Genomic DNA, 14,652 nt, shown 5'->3' on the forward strand with positions numbered 1-14,652 from the left:
TTTTTTTCCCGTGTTGAGGACAGGTGCTCTGACACTGCGGTGCCAATAAACTCGGGCGACAGACGGAGCCGACAAAGTGTCATCCTGTGGGCCCCAGGTTGCTGCAGTGGTGACTGGCAGGAGACAGTCGATGAACATGGAATAAAGAACCTCCTCCAGTGCCGCTTTGTCTACCATGAAATCCCGCGTGGACTGATCGGGGACTGAAATGAGGGAGCCACTGCTTCAACTTTGCGTGGAACTTGTTGAAAGAGAGTAGGAGGGTGCTGACTGGATCACCCTAAAGCCAAGGTGAGAGATGCGCGGTCAGGAGGACGTTGGGCTGCCGGAAAACAAACGCACATCGTACGCTTCAACATGGCCACGGGCTGCTGATTCTGCGCTGTTTCCTTCCAACTTCACGCTAGCTTTCGAAACAATTACATTTTGGGAACGGATGGCCCAGAGCGACCTGTGTCCTTACGCACACGGTTCATTTACATGCCCGACATTCCTTGACACAGTTAAAACAAGTAACCGCCTTTCCTTTCCTGTGCTGTAGAGGATGGAGGAGGCACGCACAGTGAGCACAGACAGTGGCGGCGACGGCGCGGAGGGAGGGAGCGAAACAGGTCCGAGTGAGAGCCGGAAGTGCGTGAAGTGTTAACAACAACAGCCATTGTTTCCAGTGCAGAAACACTCACACGTTCTCACACATGCAATGTTCTGATACAACGCGTACTTTCCGTCGAGATGCCGGAGATATCTGGCAGAGAAAGTTTCGTATACTCAATGTAGAAACGTCGTTTTTGTCTAGGCACGCTCTAACGGGGATCGGAACGCACTATCGCATCTCTGTGTAGTACCGCGTGCAGCAAAACCTCGCTAATCCGGATTAATGAAGCAAAAGCTAGCCCTGAAAACACTCAGACAAATAAATGGAACATTTAATAATATGCAAGATAGTGCTGAAGAAAATAAATAAAAAATATCACTGCGGCAATTTCTTCCTCAGTCACAAGCTGAAATCCGGGGGCTCCTTCATCCAGGTCAAACCAGATATTAACTTACGTGGTTTCAGTCTCTCCAGCTGCCCTCAACACCGTCTGGAAGTCCTCTTGCTCCTAAATCCCATGTGTCTTTAAAGTATGTACGCAACTGTGAACAGCATTTTTCAAATTTGGATCCTAATTAATTGTAAACGGATTAGCGAGGGTTTGCCGTATTATAAAAGGAAATTAGATGTTTAAAAAATCGAAGTGGAACAGAATATAAACAGCAGGAATATTACACGTTCGGCAGAGTGTGAACGCATGCAGTAAGGAGCAGTGTCGTGTTACATTTACTTAGCGGCGATTTGGAATTAATGTTGGTTGGCAGGACTGCCGCCGTCCCGGTTGAAAGGCTTCTGTTCTGCAATTCGTGTGTGTTTACCGTCACACATGGCTTCCCACGGGCTGCAGTGCCGTATGCTACCGGGCCCGGTACAGTTGTGTAAATGCCTTCTTACTGCTTGCATCCGAAACGGAGAAATGTCAGCGGTGATCACTCGGTTTTCTTATGCGCAGGCTCGAAAGGAGAATTTCGACACAAGTTATTTTCTCTCTTTTTAAGGAGCAGGGACGTGCATGGTCGTGGATTTAAATCGCGCCTTCAGTAATGTTGCAGTCTGCTGAAAGCCAAAATTGTGAAGCCAGCAGAGGTAGCCGTTGCTAGGGAAGGGCTCTGTAAGCACGCCCGTTGCTAGGCACTGACTCAGTAGCCTTCACGTGATTACTACGTACGCAGCATTAGAAGAGATGTAAGCGGTGTTTACTGTGCGGTCCGTACCTAGGCTGTATAACGAGGGTCAACTGCCATTGCCAGAGAATCGAGAGAGAGAGAGAGAGAGAGAGAGAGTGTGTGCATCGAAGCAGTCAGTTGAGAGTTGCAGTAGCCGAGGCCAGGGACCCGGAGGCTGGTGAAGACTGAGAAGAGACTTTATATGTGCAGTAGCTACAGTGATCATCTGGGTGCGTAACTCAGTGAGACTGTCGTAGTTATTTGTACTTATGATCTGTAAGTGATCAGAATATTAGATTATCAGTCCATACCCCGTCTATCGTCACATGTCACGTGACAGTAATTTCGACGTGTAAATTATCGTAGCTACTCACACCCGCAATTTGAGGTTCCACTGTGGGTTGCTTCTCCCATTCAGAGAGTCATTTTGGAAAGTGATTCCCGCCCTTGGGAGGAGACTACTTAAAGTGGCGATTGGAGTTGGACGATGCAGGGGGCAGCCGTAGTAAGCCGACCCTGCTTCTAGCTGTACCCAGGTTTGAGTCGCGTTAAATTATTGAAAACAAAATAATTTGGGCGCAATGTGCAGTGTGTCTCCGTTACCTGATAAGATAATAATGAACAGGTGTGCAAATGTGAACAAGTTTTGTCTGCCATTTTTAAAATTCGTGACGTCAATATGTTGGAACTGCGGATCGGACATCCTTCACTTAATCAGTTCATATCTGGGTTTTCGTGATTTTACTCACGTCGTGCAGGCGCGTTGCATGCTGGACTCTTGCAATAATGCACTGCCACTTTCTTCCACTCGGTTTCAGATTCCTCATTCGCAAATCGAAGCTCAGAGAAATGACGTAGTTAAGTAACTCCGCCTTCTCGCTTCTTGCCGTCCCCCTGCAACTTTTTCGTATAGCATGTAGAGCCGTTTCTAGACAACGGCTCGGTAAACATGTACACGCGGCAACGGATACGCATGCGACAATAGATGTACTGTTGAAAACGGTGTTTTCTACTCGGTCCTTGCAGAGGACATTGCGAACAAATTGTGATAAATTATGGATTATAATTAAAACTAGATGAAAGGAAAACTTAAAGAATTTTATTTACGTTTCTCTTCGGTGAAGCCACAGTATCTGGCCGCGTATACCTTGACATGTTAGAACAGTTCCTGTATCCCCAGATAGCCGATCTGCAACCTAATATAATCTTCCAAGAAGATGGAGCCCCCCACATTGGGGTCTGGATGTTCCGACGTCCCTGAATGCCACCTTCCAAGATCGCTGGATTGGACGTGGTTTATTTGTGTGTCAAATAACATTTTTTTAGTTGTTGTATTTCCTGTAGCTTCATTATCCTACTATTCATACTTTCTGTTCTGAGATCTGATAACATGTGGGAGGTTTGAATGGAACACTCTGTATTATGAGTAGTCAGGTAACCACTCAAGGGCTTAGCCATGTGACCCTCAACACGGTAAGTGTAAATGAGACCTTCCGGCTCGTATCGTTTTCAGCTCAAAATGGACACACAACCTCGACTTCAGAAAGCTTGAAGAGAAACCCAGGCTTGCCGATGTGCATTGCCGTAGGATTTATGTTTGCAACGCTGTTCCGTTGCCCAAATGTAACCTATAGAGACCTGCACGGCTTGGCATTGTAGGCGTTCATTTCGCTATGAAATATCGACAGTTAATTGGAAGAACGATTGTGATTCTGTACTGTAGCATACTGTTAGGTCTCGGTGCGCCAAGTTGTATATCCAGCAGTCACTTGCTTGTTGCATTCGGTGTTATTGGTGGGGGGAATTGCAGTGAATTGGATTTCAGAAAGCAGCGAGGCTTGTCAGCAGTTCTGAAACAAATCGCCCTGCCCCACCGCAGTTTGTGACGTAGCGTTTAATTGAACCCTCTTCGGAGAGCCGAGTTTTGTAGACGTCACAGCCATGAAGCGAATGTGTGCGTAATGGATGGGCCCGGGACCCTGTCTTGACTAAGTTCTGTCGTAATAGTACCTCAATTAGGCTACGATCGCTTCCTTCCAGATCCTTTCCCTGGTCAGTATTGACCAGTCATCCGACGCTGTACAGTCTGAGATGCTGACAGCAACGTCAACTGCCCCCCCCCCCAAAAAAAAAACCGTTTCGTTTGAGATTCTCACAACTGTGGCCATGAAGAGCTGTCGTCTGACAAAGGTTGACCGACGTTTCGGAGGGTCGTATCGTCTGCTTTCATAATCGAAGAGTGAAGCGATCAAGCGTACTGCTGTTAGAAATCGACAGATAAGCTGAAACTAATTTCCTTCTTCTTGCTTTTGTCTGAAACACCGTCCTGTTTTTATTTTGAAAAGTTTCGGAGGCTGGATTCTGTCTCCGTCTTCAGGTGGAACCTGCTCGGTTGGGCCTAATCAATAGAGTTAGTCCCTATCTCCGGACACCTGTACCAAAACCATATAGAGTATACAAGCCAAGTACAGTACAAACTACTGGACCCAACCGAGTAGGTTTTACCTGAAGATGGAGGCAGAATCCAGTCTCCGAAACGTGTTCTAAAAACCAGGACGGTGGATGAAGTCCAGAAACATAATATTTATATTAATGTACCCTCGTCACAGACTTTTAAATCTTTAATTTCCTTCATTTCGGCCCATGTGTTAAATCTTCAGCTCAGAAGACAGACATATTAAGCAGCCAAGTGTGTATGTGTGTTGCTTTCCTGAACAAGGGGAATCAGCAGTGTTATCAACTTGACATTATGCTCCCTTGGCTTCGTGTTCAAGCAGTGACAACCCTGAACATGTTTGCTTGGTGCAAGCAACGGAGTCACTCATCATTGACCTAATTGTACAGAAACATGGGCTGATTATTGTGAAAGCAAACAGAATCGCACTGCGGACTTCCCGACGCCCGTCGTCTCATTGTGAAGACGCAGCCTCCATTGAGAGCCCAGCGGTTTGTGTTGGCCTACAGCCCAGTTGCTGTTTTGGCAGTTTGAAACCGACGCATTTCATGCAATGCTATCTCGCAAGGTCACGCCGCAGCACGAGCCTGGAAATGCGAGGCGATGTTTACACTGGGACTGCTGCGGGATAAAATGGCCACCAGTGCCGAGTGGCACATAATGAGAACTAGTCAAAGTCCCAAAAAGCTGGCTTTCGAATAAAAATATATTTTTTTTAGTAAAATATTCGTTCAAAAGAAGTATAGTTACGTCACGTGTATATACAGTATTACTTAGAATATGAGCCGCCCTCGAATTTAAGACGTATCCTGTTTCTATATGTGGGTTTTAGGGAAAAAGAAATCAGAAACGGGAGCATTCGTCGAACTTAAGGCGCGCCTCGGTTTCTCAAAGGGAAAAAAAATGCATAAAATGTGCGTCTTATGTTCGAAATAATACTGTATATACAGCGAAACCCTTTAAATTAATAAAACTTTTCAGTGTAGCCATGAATCATGTAAGCTGGTTACATCTTTCCCCGCCCACAGAGGCGAGTCCATGACCACAAAATGTCATGTTTCTGAATAATTCGCTTCCGCTACAAGGAAGTAAGTTGGGCATATTGCGGTGTTAGTTATGGTACCGTAAGTGAGTTCACAGCGACTGGTAATAGGCTGGACGACTGAGGTGTCGGAGTTCGAGTCCCGGTAAGATCAACATTTTTCTCCTCTCCACGTCGTCCAGACCGGCACAGGAACCCACCCAGCCTCCTATACAATTCGTACCGGGGGCTCTTTCCGCCGGGTTAAAGCGACCGGGGCGTGATGCTGAGCACTCACCTCCAAGTAGTACCAAGGTCAAGGAAACGTGGATCTATACATCCACTCCTCCATACACGTTCACGGTGTAATGCTTAATTAGTTAAGCACAGGGAGGACTTTAGTTGCTTTACTTACTGTGAGTTCTGGTTCCGCAGGTTCCGCCGCACTTGCACACTGACGCATTATCGTACCGAGAAAAGTGACAGGAAGCAGAAGACTTGTGGTCCTTGAAAATAGCTTACAGGTGCATGCAGTCTGCATGTAAGATCCGGCTTCTCTGTTCCTTTGTGCAGAGAAATGAATGTCAGGTGGACACATCCCGTTAACACTGCAGTCTGCGTGAAGGCAGGTCAGGAAGCAGGGAGACGTCGGTTTCTTGCTTTTATTCGCAAGGGAAGACGCACATACGGAGGGCGCTGAAGGAAATATTTGGGCCTAAGAGGAAATAACAGGAGGGTGGACAGATCTGTATAATGAGGAGGTCTGGAACATTTCTAGTGTCTAAACGGCAGGCCGGAGCCCCTCGGTCGGCTTGGGGCAAGACTGTTGCGCGCTAACATCGTCTTGCACTTACCAGAATAAAATTGGACGTATGACCTTTTTGCGTTGAAGTATTTACTTACTCGTTTCTGAAAAGGACCGTGGCAGACTTGCCACACACCGCAGCTGTACTCAATGCAACGACCGTGGAATTCTTAGCGGCCTATTGAAATTTCTCGCGCTCCTTGCTGTGCACTTTACGGTCCTGGAGGATTACATCATGCGGATTGTAGCCATGCTGGAAGACGGCATTGACGTGCCCTATTGACGCTTGTGAATGTCAGCCGTCACACGAACTTTCGTCCACGACATGTTTCGGTCTGTTTCGGCCATCGTCAGGTGGAGATCACTACACAAAACTTTAAACAGGTAACAAGCCGGAAAGTCACGGGTTCGATTCCCGATGAGGTCATTGGATTGACATAATCATTCCAGCCGCATTATGGCCCTGGGGTGACTCTCGCACTGGTTCCAGTCCTAAGCCGGATCAGTTCAAATCACCCAACCCTATTTCTCTAAGATCAGTTTTAATATTATTCTATGTCGAGCTGTTCCTAGTGGTCTCTTTCCTTCTGCCTTTCCCACCAAAACCCTATAGGCTTTCCTCCTCACCCACATGCGTGCTACATGCCCTGCCGGTCTCATCCTCCTTGACTCGATCATTCTAATTATACTTAGCAATTATTGTGCTGCTGGACAGTATCTGTCGTCACGAACTTACAGATCTTATCCTCATTATGCAGTTTTAAATTGTAACATTTTGTAACATACATATTTTTTTATTTATGATAAAGGGTTGTTAACTCCACGTCCAACCGCCAAGCTGGAGGTACTGCCCTTGTCGGCTTTCCGCGACTCTCTCTTCAGTATGTTCGCAGCTACAATCCATACCTGGAGACCGCCTCCTCCATCCGCAACCCGAGGACAAGGGACCCACTGCAATTAAAAAATAAAAATTGTCCATTGCTTGTTTAAACTTCAGAAAGCTCTGTCGGATTTCGATTGGATTTGGTTTGAGATGCGTTTACTAAACATTGCCGGCGAAGTTATGAGTATTAACGAGAGCCTATGAATTATATTATACTGTGACATGCAGACCCATTGCCAAGTAACAGCTGTGTAAACATGTGACAGTATAACAGCCGTTGCCAGGGAACAGCTTTGTAGACACGTTGTTTCCCCGGCAACGAGAGAACACACAATAATGGAAGAGACGTTTTCTGTGCGGTCCTTGCCGGTGCTATATAACAAGGACTAGTAGTTAGTTTAGTCACTTTGACAAATGCAAAAAGAGAACAGTGACCTGCTATAAGTGCGATACGCACATTTGACAAAAGGCTAGGCGTATTCATAAGAGAGAGATGATGTTACATAAGGACAATAATCGCAAGGGTTCATTTGTACAAAAATATCTCGGGTCCCGAGCCTCACGAGGCTTGGCGCCAAGACGAACTGATTGGCGGTAAACTGCCAGTCGTAAAGTGACTGTGACTTTGACATTGAGTCATTTGAGAGTTGCAGTTATGAGAAATGAGAAACTGGTATCTGAGGGCGGGGGCGGTTCGGGAACACAGAGGAAGAGAACGTTCGCCGTTGGAAGCCGCTACCAAGCAGCGTCTGGTGAACACCGAGAAGACACTTCATGTGTGCGGTACATGCAGTTACCAATCCAAAACTCGTGTTTAGTTGTACTCCCCACATGACAGTATAAATAAACATCACTGACTTGAAGCTGCAACAGCATGGTCAGTGAACATACTGCAGTGTGCGTGAATGAGAACACGTTCCCACGGCGAGAGCAAGACGCACCGTAACTCTGTATGCTTTTGGGAGGAGCTCACGACGTTATAGACGACCGAGAAAATCAAGATCATAGGCGCCACCGAAACGTCGCAATATTTCATCGTGTTGCAGACCAGAAGCTCTGCACTTCATTTTTCAAATTGCTTTGTCGAGGAACAAATTATGCCTGTATGACCCCAATAACCGAAACCAAAACCAGCTGTATCTGAGGTCCCGCCGCATAGCTGGCAGAAGTTTACCGACGTTTCAGAAGGTGGCACGACATCCATTCAACGTCAGAGAATAAACCAGAAAAGCAAGTAAGAAGCGTCACATCTCAGACGCAGTCTCCTTCGTCTCTTCGGTCAGCAATAACTTCCGGTTAGAAATCGTCTTCCGCCCCGAGTTCTGTGTCGGATTTCTCCTGTTCCTAGACATCATGCGTCACTCCACAGCTGAAGTAATGTTGCAGCGTGCTTCGTCTGTGTAGTGAAAAGTGCAGAGGTAGGGACGCTGTATCCGATTCGTCACTGCTTTTTCCTTCACTTCCTTCCCAATTGATTATTCGATGGCCATTGCGTCATTAGGCGTTCTGTAACCTGAGATAACTGACAGGTGACTTGAGACAAATATAACGATAGTGAAGACGCGCTATGTGACGTGTACGCAGCATGGCGTCCACGGAGGTATCGCACTGAGCTGCTATCTCTGCTTTCGTACCGTAACGCGTCTCCTTCCGAGTAATTACCGAAAATAACAGAAATCTGAATCTTCAAATTACAGGCGCACAAGAGACGCGGCAACCCATTCGTTGCTGCTGTCTTGTGACGCTCGGTAGGAGCTGGCAGCTGCAACAGTGAGTGGAACATGTTTTTGCATGCATATTACAATAATCATTTCTGTAACAACCAGTTAAACCGATGGATAAATCGTAACATTTCTGTACAAAGCGATAGAATGCCCGAAGTGTGACGTGTTTAGATCGTTGAACACATTTTCTGAAAATGCGATGAGTGAGGCTTTCCCTAGAAGCCCTTGAGGACTTGTGCGTTGGTAAGTGGACATTTCCACGTGTCCAGTAAGCCGTGCCGCAGGTTTTGCTCAGGTTCCGTACACCAGTTTACGTTTCGTTATTAACGTTATTGTTATTATTATCAAGCTTCCTTCCAGCTGCACTAGGCCTTCGGGTTCACTCAGCCTCTAACAGAAATGAGTACCAGGAATTAAATAAATAATTTTCCTGGGGAGTACAGCGCGGTCAGTGCGTAAGGCTGACAGCCTTACCGCCATCTTTGAGCCGATTGTCTAGATAGTGTGGGACCCTAGCGGCCTCCGTAGTCAAGGAGTAACGTTCCCACCTCATGACTCAAGGTACGCGGGTTCAAACCCGGCGGAGGGAAACATTCAGGGAACAAGTCCTCCGGGAGGGACTTTAAGCCGTGGGTCCCGTGTCGTAGATTTACGGCACGTAAAATAACCCCATGTCTCTAGGAGACCTCTGAGCTAAATTTGGCCAAAAAGTTTCCCGCCCAAAGTAGTTTCAAATGCCTCCGGTAGATGGGGGAAGTATCAGGTACCACTGCCAGAGGAGGGGGGACATCTCTGACAGAAAGGNATACTGTGTAAATGAGAGAATATAAATTTTGCGGTTGACTCGGATTCCATTTGCATGTCAGTTCCCAGACAATTGCACCGTCGCGAGGTTTAGCATATATCAGAATGTCAGATAAATGTATCGAAATATTGTCACGTGTCTCAGAGTGAATATATACGGGGTTTGAAGGGTAATCTGATTTATTGGACACTTTAGCACACAACTCGTGACCACACTGTACAAGTCACTGTCACAGAGTATTTTTGTTTGTCTGTTACGGTCTTCACTGCGCTGCTTGGTAGCGGCTTCCAACAGCAGACGTTCCCATCCCTCTGGTTCGCGAACTATCTCCTGCCTCAGCTCTGCAGCTGACTACCTGCACGGACCGCACAGGAAACATCGATTCCAGCAGTTCTTCAATTGTTGCGTGCGTGTCTGTTGCGGCTATCATGTGACGTCTACTGAGCAGTTGCTTAACAAGTGGCGTGTTTACAGAGCCGTTCCCTAGCAACGACTGTCTCTATTAGCTTCACAAATTTCGCTTTCAATAGATATAACACAATATGATGGGTGAGCCTCAAAACGTTAACCTACAGGTATAGCTGTCACAGCGCATACGCTCCACGCTTTGAATAACATTTTATGAGAGAAAATGAGTAATCGCCTTCGCGCTTTGGCCGCCTTTGCCCTGCTGCTGAATGTACCAGAGTAGTTTCCTCGCGCGACAGAAATCGCGAGGCTCCGCTACGTCTGGCTCGGCCGGCCCACTGCCACAACAGGTGGTACTGTGTGATGACGTCACTCCGCTGATACAGAGTGCATGCCGACACTGCTGCACTGGGAAGCGCTGATACAAAGAAAGATCACTCTTGAAGCATGATGTTCATCACCAATACGATGACCAGTCAACGCTGTGTACAGAAATAATCGCAGTTTATTCTGAGAAACGTATGAAACGTGAATGCATTCCGTGGACAGAGTGCAGAGTTAAGATAGCAACCACTGGGCTTTAAATGGCTAATCGCCCGCTCTAATAATTACATTTTACCCGGAAAGTGGATGCCAGAACTGTGAACAAGACACTGCGTTGTAGGGCCAAGCATGTGCAACATACTGCGGGATATTTGCTGAAAGCAGGAACTGTGAAGCCAGCAGAGACACCCGTTGCTAGGAAACGGCTCTGCAAATACGCCCGTTTGCTAGGCAACAGCTTCGTAAGCACGCAACAGTGCCAGAACCATCGCTAAGCAACCTGCCCATGCAGCAATGGAGGAACTATTGGAAGCGGTGTTTTCTGCGCGGTCCGTGCCGAGGCTACGATGACGAGGACCATCTTCCAAGAGTGTGTCGAGAGAGAGAGAGAGAGAGTCTGCAGGCAGAGAGTCAGTTGAAAATTGCAGAAGCTGGTAGCTGAGGCAGGGAACAGTTCGGAAACCCAGAGGAAGAGGAACGTCCGCTGTTGGAAGCCGCTACCAAGCAGCGCAGTGAAGACCGTGACTGAGAACACTAGTCTGCGTGTGATAATGCTTTGTAAAGTGTGGTTACAAGTTGCTTAAGAGTTCGTAAATTCGATGACCAATTCAAAACCCGTCTGTAGTCACTCTATCACGTGATAGTATTTATTTCGTTATTATCCGTCGTTGTATCTGTTACTGAGGTTGTGAAATAGTGAACGATATGGCGTTGGATGGCACAGAGACAGGGGTGCGCAATGAAAAGCGCCAATCAGGAAGGCTGGCGGCGCTCTGGGCTGCTCCTCACGTGGATGCCGGGTGGGGTGGGGTGGTGGGTGCTCACTGCTGGACCTTGGAGTCTGAAGCTTTTCCTCCTCTCGGAAGTGGAGCCCTGTCCTGAACTGACTCAGTTCTCTTCACACCATATTCCGTCCGTATCCTCACGCCTTAGCCAGTTCTCGCAAGCGGTCTCTCCCTACTCCACGTTTCCAAACGTATATGTTGCACGCGGTAGCCTAGTTGGTTGAGGCACTGTGCTTCAAACCGGAAGGTAACGGGTTCGAGTCCCTATGAGGTGGATTTTTTCAATTTACCTAATCCTTCCAGTCGCGCTCTGGCCCTGGGGTCGACTCAGCCTCTAACAGAAGTGAGTGCCGGGAATTTTCCGGGGGAGGGGGTAAAGGGCGGCATGCCGCCGCGTAAGGCTGACAACCTCACCGCCATCTGTGAGCCTATTTTCTACTAAATGTGGGAGCCTCGACGTCTCACAAACCTATGGGCCTTCACGGCCAGTTACAGGGATAGCTTTACCTTTTATGTTGCACGTAGCGCAGTCGGTATAGCGACGAGCTCTGAGCTGGACGACGAGAGGGGTCGGAGTTCGAGTCCCTGTAGGGGCAAGATTTTTCTTCTCTCCACGTCCATTCCGGCAGTGGGGCCCACCCAGCCTCCTGTCCAGTGGGTGCCGAGCGTAAAGCGACCAGGATATGAAGCTGCCCACTCATCTCCATAATAGTGTCGAGGTCAAGAATTTGTGCATGTACATGCACTACCCCCATACATCTTCATGACGTAGTGCATAATTAGTTAAGCATAGGGACAACTTTACGTATGCATGCTACATTCACCATCCATCTCATTCTCGCTAATTTGAACACCCCAGTGTCTGGTTAAGAGTAGAAATAATGAAGCTCCTTATTATGTAATTTTCTTCGACCCTCTCCTATCCTTGCTTCATAGGTTCAGATATTGCTGTTGGGGAACCTCCCCAGTCAGTCAGGTTTACAGTCTTGTGGAATGTGACGCAAGTCGTAGATAGGTACCTACTACCAGTTTACACGGCGTCACCTCTCAGAAGATAGTAACCATGAGAATTTCTTGCACAGAGATTCTGATCTTCAGGAAGCACTGGATGCGATGTGTCTGATGTTTGCAGATCTGTGCCCTGTGACGTCATCGCACCACTGCTCTGCACACGTGACCTCTGCTGCAGCAAGGGGGCCCAGTGCTGACCCACATCGGGCGTTGTTCGCAAATACTTACCGTGTTTTATGTATAATTACAGTAGGCCATATACATGTACCAGAAGCCGGTATAGCTCAGTCAGTACAGTAACTAGGACGACAGGGGTTCGGTTCCCTATAGAAATATCGCCACCACATCCAGACCGGCTATGGTGCCCTCAGAACCTTCAGTCACATCTGTACTGCGGGCTTTGGCCCTGGTGATAAAGCGGCCAGGGAATGAAGCTGACCACTCACCTCCGTCTAGTGCCGACGTCACGGATGGTGGAGGAACACTTCCACGCATGTGACACCTGTTTAAGCGCATATTTCGCAGCTTCTCCTGTCTACTGGTCTGCAAGAGATCGGCGAGCTAACGGACTGCGTTTGGTTTCAGCTGTTGTGTTGATGTGTCTGCGTCTTCATGGCCAGCCTAATCGTGTACATATACGAGTATGTACTGTATGGATATATATATATAGACTGATGTACGATGCAGATACATAATTTGGGGGAAAGTCATCCGGATTAATGGAACAAAAGTTAGCCCGAAAAGACAAAAAAGACTTAGAAAGCAAATAAATGTAAAATCTAATAATATAGGCAGTGCTGATGAAAATAAACACAAAAATATCACTGCAGCTTGTCTTTCTCTGTCAGAAGCTAAAATGCAAGGTCTCCTTCATCCGGCTCAAGCCAATTTTGAGTATTTTCTTGTGTCGTTTCAGTCTCTCCAGCTGCCCTCCACACAGTAGTCTGAAATTCTTATTGCTCTTAAATCTCACGTGTCTTTTAAAGTCTGTGCTCATCTGTGAACATAATTATTCCACTTTTGATGAGGATTAGCTGTGTACTGTGGTACCAAGCAGTTACCACGGGGCCTAGCCGCAGTCTGTTGCAATTACCCGTACTACTTGTGTGTCTCGCAGGCTCACACGTGTTTCAGTGTAGGCGTTCATGATAGCGGAGAGGTAAGAAAAGCAAATGCTGTTCATGAGGAAGTTGTCTGCAGAATTGACGGATGGACGTCCGGAGAAGTGGAGTCCCACGTCACCACAGGAGTGGCCGCTTTATCGAGTGGGTAAAGTGGGCAACTGTCCAGGGCCTCAACACGTATGGGCCCCTACTGCGCTTGCTTGGCTTTCCAAAACTCCTTTATGATGGGCTAATCTGAAAAATATACTTGAAATCTTTTCGTTTTGGGATACTTTGCTTGTTTTGGAAAACAAAATTACAGCAGGCTTGTGAGGTCGCCTTGCTGTTTGTGAATCTGTGCGTATATTCCCCCCCCCCCAACTTTTTAAGACATGAGCCTTCCCATGGTGCACCCTGTTCTCACTGACGAGACTCTGGCACCAACTTTACAACTTTAACCGTTTTAATATATGCGCAGTNAATCAAGTTTATATTATTTTATTGACATACCTATGCGTACATAGTAAAGTTTTGTCTCACCTGTCGTTTCAGATACTCAGTTTGTAGTAAAATGAACGTGGGTGGTTATTGTTGTTATTATTATTATTTGTTGTAGTAGTAGTAGCAGTAGCAGTAGCAGTAGCAGCAGCAGTAGCAGTAACAGTAGCAGCGGCCTGAGGTGTGTGCTGTCTTTGACCGCCACAAGCACTGGCATTATCGGTTCGAATCCCAATCGAGACATGTATGTAAGCTTGTCTTCATGCTTTCCGTTGTCTCATGTAGGTAGAGCTTTGCATGGACTGATCCCCCGTCCAAGATATCCGTAAGATTATACGGGTCAGTTCAGTTGCATAGTACTCTGATTGGCGGGGGAAGGATGCTGTAAAGACTTTCATTGGAAATGGGCCCAGACACTTCGCAAGTGAACGTTGACGTCACATGTGGACGTTCTGTTTGCTTCCCTAATGATTGGTGGGGGGAGGCAGAAAGAGAAGGGAAGTTGCGTTAAGGCTTCTGGGGACGTACCCAGCTGTACGGAGGTGTGACGGAGAGAGATACTCGTGGCAAGGACAAACAGCGAAGAAGGCGGGGTACCTCCTGTTGCAATTGTGCAGCGTAGGTACTTCGCTTTGTGGTCACTTGTTCAGCAGGACCACGTGGTTCCACTTTCATGACTCAGCTCTTACGTACACCCCCGTTTAGCAACACAGCCCTCGAAATCGTGACTAGTTTCCAGCTGCTGACTTAGGCGGCCCGGGTTCAGTCCCAGGTCAGTTCATGTGGGATTTGTGGTGGGCAAAGTGGTACTGGGCCTCGTTTCTCATGAGTACGTCTGTTTTCCCTGTCA

General features: G+C 47.3%; 1 protein-coding gene across 3 annotated transcripts in view; it reads left to right on the forward strand.

Moving 5' to 3' along the window:
* Positions 1-14,652, forward strand: part of LOC111864072 (zinc finger protein 704) — a 201,267-nt gene that overhangs the window by 28,038 nt on the left and 158,577 nt on the right. Inside the window, exon 1 of one of the 3 annotated variants that reach the window (XM_033751315.1) lies at positions 20-291. The exons of the other annotated variants lie outside the window; for them this stretch is intronic. The gene's annotated coding sequence lies outside the window, so the exon portion shown is untranslated. Of the gene's footprint in view, positions 1-19; positions 292-14,652 lie in introns of those variants that run through there. 3 annotated transcript variants of the gene reach the window in all.

This window comes from Cryptotermes secundus, unplaced genomic scaffold, assembly GCF_002891405.2.
Source record: "Cryptotermes secundus unplaced genomic scaffold, Csec_1.0 scaffold669, whole genome shotgun sequence".
NCBI lineage: Eukaryota > Metazoa > Arthropoda > Insecta > Blattodea > Kalotermitidae > Cryptotermes > Cryptotermes secundus.